Raw genomic sequence first — 8627 nt, 5'->3', positions numbered from 1 at the left:
ATGTTAAACTGAACAACATAGATGCCCATGAGCATGCATCCTATTAGAAATGAAAGCAGACTACTTAGATGACAGTTCACTAAGGGTACTACATAAACTGGATGTATCTTCACTGTCCTGAACAGAAGTCTTGAATATTTAGTCAAAATAAAAAGAATCTCAACACTATGAGTACCTGTAATATGTGTGATGATTTTGGTTAATCTGAGTATGAGTTACCCTGAAATGCCTTTAGCGGAGCTTTCTGACAAATATCGATCTCACATATTTTTTTTCTGATCAGGTGATGTCCATGGCCAGTACTCTGATCTCCTGAGGCTATTTGATTATGGTGGCTATCCGCCTCAGGCCAACTACCTTTTCTTGGGTGATTATATGGATCGTGGAAAGCAAAGCCTAGAAACAATGTCTTCTTTTGGCTTACAAGGTCAAGTACCCGGAGAACTTCTTTCTTCTAAGGGGCAACCATGAATGCGCATCAGTAAATCGCATCTATGGTTTTTATGATGAGTGCAAACGCAGATTCAGTGTAAAGCTGTGGAAAACATTCACAGACTGTTTTAACTGCTTGCTAGTGTCAGCATTGATAGATGAAAAGATTCTCTGTATGCATGGTGGTCTATCTCTGGAGTTGAACAAGCTTGAGCAAATACTCAACCTGAATCGCCCCACAGACATGTCTGATACTGGATTGCTCTGTGATCTTCTTTGGTCTCATCCTTCCAATGAAGCAACGGGCTGGGCCATCAATGATCGAGGTGTTTCATTCACATTTGGTCCTGATAAAGTTTCAGAATTTCTTGAGAAGCATGATTTGGACCTTATCTGCCGAGCACATCAGGTTGTTGTGTTCTTAAAGATGTGACCTACTTATTACCTTATAAACTACAAAGTGTATCAATAGTTTACTTATGCTTTTGCATTGTTGAAATTGCTTGATTGATCTCCAGGGGACCAAGTTATGGTTATCGAGGCAGAGTGATGCTTGCTTTTGAAGATAATGGATCCTCAAAAATTGGAGTCCGATTTGACAAGCAGATCCCTGATGGTAATGATCTTGGTGGTTTGTGCGAGGAAGATCATGGCTTCTTCTGCTCTGGTTAGCTCAAACTTCCGAATTCTCAATTTCTTTGGCAGTTATTTTAACTTTTTTATTTGTTGTTGAGGCTGTTATATTTCCACAGCTGAATCACTTCGCCCAGACTTTTCTGCTGGTGAAGAAGTTGAGAGGCTAGCTATGACCGAGCTAATAGAGGTATTGCTGCTTTTTAGGACAATGAATCCTGTCGAATATGATGTTATCACTCTGTATGATAGTATGATTTTCATTTCCTGTCAGGTCATTTGAGAAGAGAACAAATCTGGACCTCTGATTGTGTTACTTAAGGATGTAGAGAAATCATTCATTGGAGTTACCGAGTCACTTTCATCTTTGCGGAGCAAATTTAATCGCTTCCATCTGGTGTTCTTATTATAGGATCCCACACTCAGATCTAAATAATTAAATTTACAGGATGAAGCTCTACTTACAGATTGGAAGCAGCAGTTGGATCGTGGTGTTGAAACCCTTAAAGCCAAATCAAACATTGGTAGCATTCGCACGGTAAGCTGCAGAATTGAAGACAGAGTTATATGGGTTTCTTGGAACTTAATATATCCCACTGTCAACTGTACATCTTTCTTTAAACTGTTGGGCCTGTGATGTCTGATCTAATATGGCCTGGGTGTATTATTAACAAATGACCATTTGCATGTGTTTGATAGTATTTCTTCTGTTTGATACTTTGTTGCCTTTTTCTGTCTGAATGTATATTTTGACCATTTGTATGATTATGCAATTATTTTATGTCTATGTATGCAATTATCTTTCTCTTGTCGATGCAAAATAGCCAGCCTGTGCGACTTTTTTCTCCTATTTTTTTAGGACTGAGATTGATGGATATTGTGAAGGTGAACTAATCAAGGTACCTTTGGTAAGGCCTTCTATTATATTTTGCTGAATCTCAAGCACTTTAGTTCGTGGTGCTTGCAAACAGCAATTGCACTAGCAGACGTGATGCTTTCATTCTCTGTGATATTGTTTTCAGAGAGAGGTAGGAACAACAATGGTCGTTGTTGCTGCACAAACAAAGGCTATTGCTGGTAACTTTTACTTGTTATATTATTTAAGCATATTATATAGACTAGACATTTGCTACTTTGCTTTCTGATCATATTATGTTTTTGATTTATTCCTGCATCTGTTCAATATAAATAACCTGATGGCTGCTGTAGAAATTAATCTGCAACTTAGTGTTGTTTCTTGACAGTACTCTTACAAGATAGTGGTAAAAATGTCCACTATGTAAAAAATTTGCTCTGAAATGTTCTGGCCACCATGCACTCCATATCCAAATGCCTAAGTTGGAGTGTTGAACATCCCATTTTTTCTTCATATTAACATTTGCTGAAATCCCAGTCTGACAGAGCGACATGGAGCAGCATTTTCTCCCTTTTCTAAGCAAGGTCAGGGAGATCCACCTTAACGGAAATTTCTCACCACACTACCCTCTAACATTTTACTATGGAGAGTGCAAGCCATAACATTAGGGGTTTATCACAATAGAAGTCTGAAGTTTGGTAAAAATGCTGAAACTGCATTTCAATTTCTGAATCAAGTTCAGAAAATCACAAGTCTGACAGCCCCTATTTTAAGCAACTATAACTCCACATTTTATGCAGTACCAAGCCAACCTTCCCTAAATGAACTTGTTCACTGATATACACTCTTCAACTTTGACACAAGGAGTATGGCTCATAACTTTATGGATCAAAAGTTATAGTTCTTCAAAGTGGGATGAAAATACTAAAATTCAGATTCAGGTAACTGAACCAAAAACTGAACTCACACCTGACAGAGAGAGTTTGAGCACAATTTACTCCAAATTTAGTGCATCCCCAAATCAAACTTATTTAATAAACCTTGTTCTCTGAACTATGGGCTCCAACTCTTCTATGGAAACGTTAGTCCAAAACCACTTGGATTGATCACAAATGAGCTCCAAATTTGACACCATTTACTGAATTTCAGTTTTAGTTAACTGAACCAATTTCAGTCACCAGTAACCTAACAGTCCATTTTTAGTCTCTCCACTTTTTGTGTAGGATCATATCCATCACCCTTAACGACATTTGTACACCAACTTATGGTCTTCAATTTCTCTATAGAAACTATAGTTCAAAACCTTATGGATTATTTACCACGAAGCTCCAAAGTCAGTCACAATCACTGAAATTCAGACTTAGATAATAGTCCAAATCTGAAAATTCAGAATTCAGCCAACACCACTTTGAACCACCTTTACTCCTAGTAGCATATGATTTTAGGGCATCCCACTGAATAAAGTTTGTTCTCCTATAGTCACTCTACAAGTTTGATATAACAATCTTTTACTAAAAGTCCATAGTTTAAAAGTTACAGGGGTCCAAAAACGGCTAAACAAAACTATTCTGTGCTGAATTCAAATTCCCCCAATTCTGAACTTTTGCAATTTTCTCCAAACTTTTGCACATAGCTTGGAAATCTCCAAATAAGAAACTTGTTCACTTTTCCAAGCTCCACAACTTTGATATATGGACTATTAGCAAAACATAGCTAGATCTTGAAATCCACTTTTGGGCAACTTTAGTGTTTCATTTGAGATTGTTTTTCTCCAGTCAAGCCTCTCATCTTTTGTCCATCATTTAAAGGTAAAGTTTCCCTTTAACTCAAGGCCCAACTTTGATACATAGTTCCCATGGCCAAAGCATCTTTAGCTTAGGAGCAGTTTACTTGCACTTGATCTCTCATTAGCTTAGTGTTGTGAGAGTTGTTTTGTTGTGACATGCTTTGGACTGTTAGGTGGTTGAATTGTGAATTTTCAGATTTGGAATAGCGTCTAAGTCTGAATTTCCAAAGTAGTTTCTTGGACAGTTAACATCGCGGATCCTTTGCACGATGCATCATTTTAAATAACACGGTGCTGCGTCTTGAAATGAAGTTTGTTTTCACCCTCATGTTCATGTTTATGCACAAATATGGAAGCCACATTTTGTGTTTATCATGCTTTCCTATATCTTTGTGTACATGTGATTTAATGCCAGTTGTATATTTATGAGAATTTTGGTTTATTTTGTAGGATTCCGGCTCTCATCAAGTGACTCCTCCCCCTCACGTTGACTTTGCGGACAGATGTCTCAATTCCAGTGGTGGAGCTACGAACAACAATCCGATGTCCTGATCGAGAGCGATGGAGCTAATGTTTGAACTTGTATGTTTGAACTTGTGTGTTTGAACTTGTGAACTATGGATGTGAACCTGTGTGAATTTGTGAACTTATGTATTTGGACTTATGTGAATTTGCGAACTTATATATTTGGACTTATGTGAATTTGTGATATGAACATATATCAATGTGTTTGAAATATGTATTGTATGTGATATATTGTGTTGCATGTGATATTATAAGTGTCTAATTTTACATTTCTGTATTTTTTATTTTTTTCTGGAAAAGGGTTAAGAACGTGGGTACCCACGTTCTTAAGGTTAAGAACGTGGGTACCGTCGAACTTAATGGGCAGCCCTCACCGACCCAGGCACGACCCATAAGTTCGACGGCAAGGTGGCCCCGTCGAACTTAAGGTTAAGAACGTGGGTGCCGTCGAACTTATGGAAAAAAATTCGACGGCCCCCGTCGAACTTAAAAACCCACGTTCTTAACCTTAAGTTCGACGGTACCCACGTTCTTAACCTTAAGTTCGACGGTACCCACGTTCTTAACCTTAAGAACGTGGGGGCCGTCGAACTTACTTCTTTAAGTTCGTCCAAAAATCGCCGTCGGCTATGTTCGTGGGTAAACCCACGTTCTTATGGTAAGTTCGACGGCCTATTACATTAAGTTCGACGGTTTTTCACCCACGTTCTTTAACCAGTTTCTTGTAGTGTATGGCATGTTTGCGTGTAAGCACTTTTAATTATTAGAAACAGAGGTCTCTTATAATAATTATATAAAAGATATGCAGGTCTCCTACGTTGAAATTTTTTTGAAATGAATGGATACCAGTGCAGGGGAAAATGTACAAGCTACTAACCTGAACAAAAGTTGCCGGATCAGTTGAAACGTTAAGGAAGTTTGTTATTGATGCAATGATCTGCAGAAGTCGATAGTTAGTGAAATAGCGTAGCAACACTACTTGAAATAAGGACGTAAGATACAAGTTAATGATTTACCTTGGTTTCTTGCAGAATCCTGTTGGGATCACATACAGCTACCCAACCAAGTCGCCACCCAGGCACTATCCATCTCTTCGATAGTGATCCTATGCTCAAGACAGGGGCAATGTGGCCAAAGACACCCATTGGGACGTAAGGGGTGTCCCCAAACACCAGGTTTCCATACACTTCATCAGCGATGACTAGTATTCCAAGCTTCCTTGCTACCTCTGCGACCTAAATGACATCAATTTAAGATGAGAATCTTAACCAGTGCCAACTCAAATTCAAAGGAAATTAATTATAATATATTTCCACATATTTATATATATAAGAAAAATTAGAAAGCACACTACATAGAGCAAGAGAAATCTACCCGTGGTAAGCAGTCGTGCTCCTCCTCCCGTCCTATCCCCTTTCCTTCCCTTTCTTTCTCCCTCGCACAAATCCATTGCGCCCGTCTCCTCCAGGCAAAGTGGAAGAAGAACAAATGGATGTAGCAGCAGATCTTGTGAGAGTATCACCTACAAGAATAGATAGCAGTCGAGGTTAGGGTTTGGGTAAAAGATTTGAGACAGAGAGGGAGAGGAGAGAGGACACACCAGGAGCAGGCAGCGAAGGTGGATTGTGCAATGGCGGCGCCTCCGATCGTTGGCCCACTGGAAAGAAAACAATTTGTGCCTCTGGAAACCCCAAAAATCCCAAGAGAGCAAAAATGTGGAAGCAAGGAACGACGCTGGCCCACTGCCTCCGCTCCCACCGCTCTTTTAAGCCGCCATGGCCACTACGACTTCTTCCATCTCTCATTGACGATCTGCTCGCGGGTGGACGAGGGCAGTGGCTGGCCACTGGACTCCGGTGACGCAGTGGCGGCATGGTCTGGGACTCTGGGATGTGGGTGCTGGCGGCTACTGCGACCTGCGAACAGGAGCTGGGGCATGGGCGCCGCGCCTCGCTGCCTGGGGGAGTGGCGAGTGGCGTGGGTGGCGGCTTGGCGGGTGGGGGCCTGGGCATGGCCGGGTGGCCTAGGGTTAGAGGCGTAGTGTGGGCTGGAATAGGGTTTCGTTTGTTTAGTAGGCCTTTAGATAGGCTTTGGTGAGTAAATAAGAAACATAAAAATCACGTACCTCTATAGCGACCCACCATCAGTCACACACTTACCTCTATAGCGACCGACCATTAGTCGTTAAATTTCTAGACTTTTAGCGACCCACAGACCGTCGCTATAAACGCATTTAGCGACCAACCGTCGGTCCATAACTTTTAGCGAACAATCGTCGGTCGCTAATAAGGGTCGCTAAAGATCAATCGTCATGTAGTGCATACATCTTGGAGAGGGCTGCTATTCTGCCTGCTGCAGGGGTCTCAAAGACAGAGGTTGTTGAGTCTGCCAAAGATATCTTCCCAACTTCTGAGGTAATACCCACTGCAGCAGCCGAAGTTCATACCATTCAACTAGAGAAAACAGAACCAGAGAGCTCTAAGACCGATCAGCAACCGAAGCAGCAGAGTCCAACAAAGCCGAGGTTGTCAAAGACAGCAACTGTTCCAGTGGCGACTCCTAGGAAAGGGAGGAGAATGGCCAGCGTTCTAGACATTGTTCTAAAACCTTTGAAGATGGCTACTCCTGCTCCTACTAGAGTTTCCGAAGACAAAGTTGAAGAATTGGGAGAAGTTGTCGCTGCAAGCACTGCTCCTGCATGCGCTAAGGCCGGACCTTCCGAAAGTAGTCCAATAGAGCAAGTAAAGGAAAGTCTGCTAGAGAAGTTAACATTGTCGATACCCGAAGCGGAATCGACTGAAGATCTTGATTTTATTATCTGCCACGCTTCGGGAAAGCAACTGACACAGAGGAAAATTGTCGAGGCCCAACATTACGCCAAGGAACTAGAATATCCTCGAGGGTCCATAGTCTACAAAGGCGATGAAGAAAATGACTTTCTATACTGTCTTCTTGACAGCAAGGAAATTGATGTCTGCCGAGAGATGATGGACAAGATGGGTTATCTGAAGCTTGAGCTTGGGCTATCCTTAATGTCGTAGGACCATCTTGCAGACAGCTTAGCATACAATAGTTTGAAGGTTTGTGCTTGCTATTCCTCTCAATCTTTTGGTAATCATTTCAAGTATATTATTTTCTCGTTTTAATAAACATTTCTTTTATTATTAGGGTCTTATTTCAAGCAAAGCTTTAAAAGCCCAAAAAGATTGCGAAGATGAGAGCACAAAAATAGCCTTCAGGAATTTGCGCTCTAAGATTATAACTCTTTGGAATGAGGCGCTTGAAAAAGATAAAATCCTGCTTTCTTTGGTTGAAAGGTTAAAGGCAAGCGAAGCTAGCTTGGCCAAATTCTCCGAAGAGTACCAAAAAATTCAAAAAATTGAAAAAGAAAAGGAAGCAGATGCAAACCATATAGCTGATCTAGAATATGCCTTATCTATTCAAGTTGGATTGCACAGATCTGAAGCAGCAGGATTGGAAAAGAAACTTGATGAAGTTACTGAAAATTTCAACGTGGAGCAATCGAAATGCGAGACATCCGACACCGAGCGGATGAGGGTTCAAAAGAATGTTGAAGAGCTTCGGCAGGTGAAGAAGGAATGCTATAACATTACCAAGAAGTGCTCAAATGAACTAAAAAATTCTTTTATTAGTGTTGGCGTGTTCTCGGCTGAGCGGAATTTTATTTGTGGTGACCCCGAGGGTGTACTCAAATGGATTAAGGGCGAAGTCGAAGCATTCGACGAAGTTCTCTCTGGCAGGGTGGATTTTTGTGCATGCGTAGGCGCTCGGGAAGCTGTATCTTTACTTGAAAAAGCTGGTTGTGACCATGCGAAAGCTATAATTCATCCATACTTCTCAGTTTTAGCGACTGACATCAAGGAGCCGTTAGCCGAAGCTACTACCCTTAGTGGGAAACTCTATTCCGAAGTGTGGATGAATGGCGATCGAGAGATGGCAGACGAAGCCATTAGACGAAATGAAGAAGAGTCTCATCTTGCCTTAGAAGAAGCAAGAAAAGCTGAAGAGACCGCTGATCACGAAAGGCGTATAGGTATGTTTGTCATATTTTAGCTTCGTACGTTTGTAAACTTCGTGCCTAACAAAAGCTTATATTTTGGTGGAGCTGAACTGTCTCCTCCTCTAGAGCCATACAACCCTGAGGCCGATCCAGCCATGAATGGTACTCGATGAAATCAGAATAGCGAATGCAGCAATTGATGAAGCTATGAATAGACTTCTAAACGAAGCTACTGAGAGAGTCCTGAAGGAGGATGATTAGACTATGTATAAAAACATTTGTAGAATTTTGTATGGTGTTTTTTATGTAACAAACAATTGCAAGCTTTGTGTCTCATGATGTAATATATTTCTTTGTGTAGCATGAAATTGTCA

The 8627-nt window shown here is 41.0% G+C and overlaps 1 pseudogene; it reads left to right on the top strand.

Annotated features, from left to right (window-relative positions):
* Positions 1-279: 279 nt before the first annotated feature.
* LOC103638628 (serine/threonine-protein phosphatase PP1-like) lies at positions 280-1270 on the top strand (annotated as a pseudogene).
* Positions 1271-8627: the final 7357 nt, after the last annotated feature.

Source organism: Zea mays, chromosome 9, assembly GCF_902167145.1.
Source record: "Zea mays cultivar B73 chromosome 9, Zm-B73-REFERENCE-NAM-5.0, whole genome shotgun sequence".
NCBI lineage: Eukaryota > Viridiplantae > Streptophyta > Magnoliopsida > Poales > Poaceae > Zea > Zea mays.
Note: the sequence above shows the minus strand (reverse complement) of the source record. Positions and strands in the feature narration are given on the sequence as shown.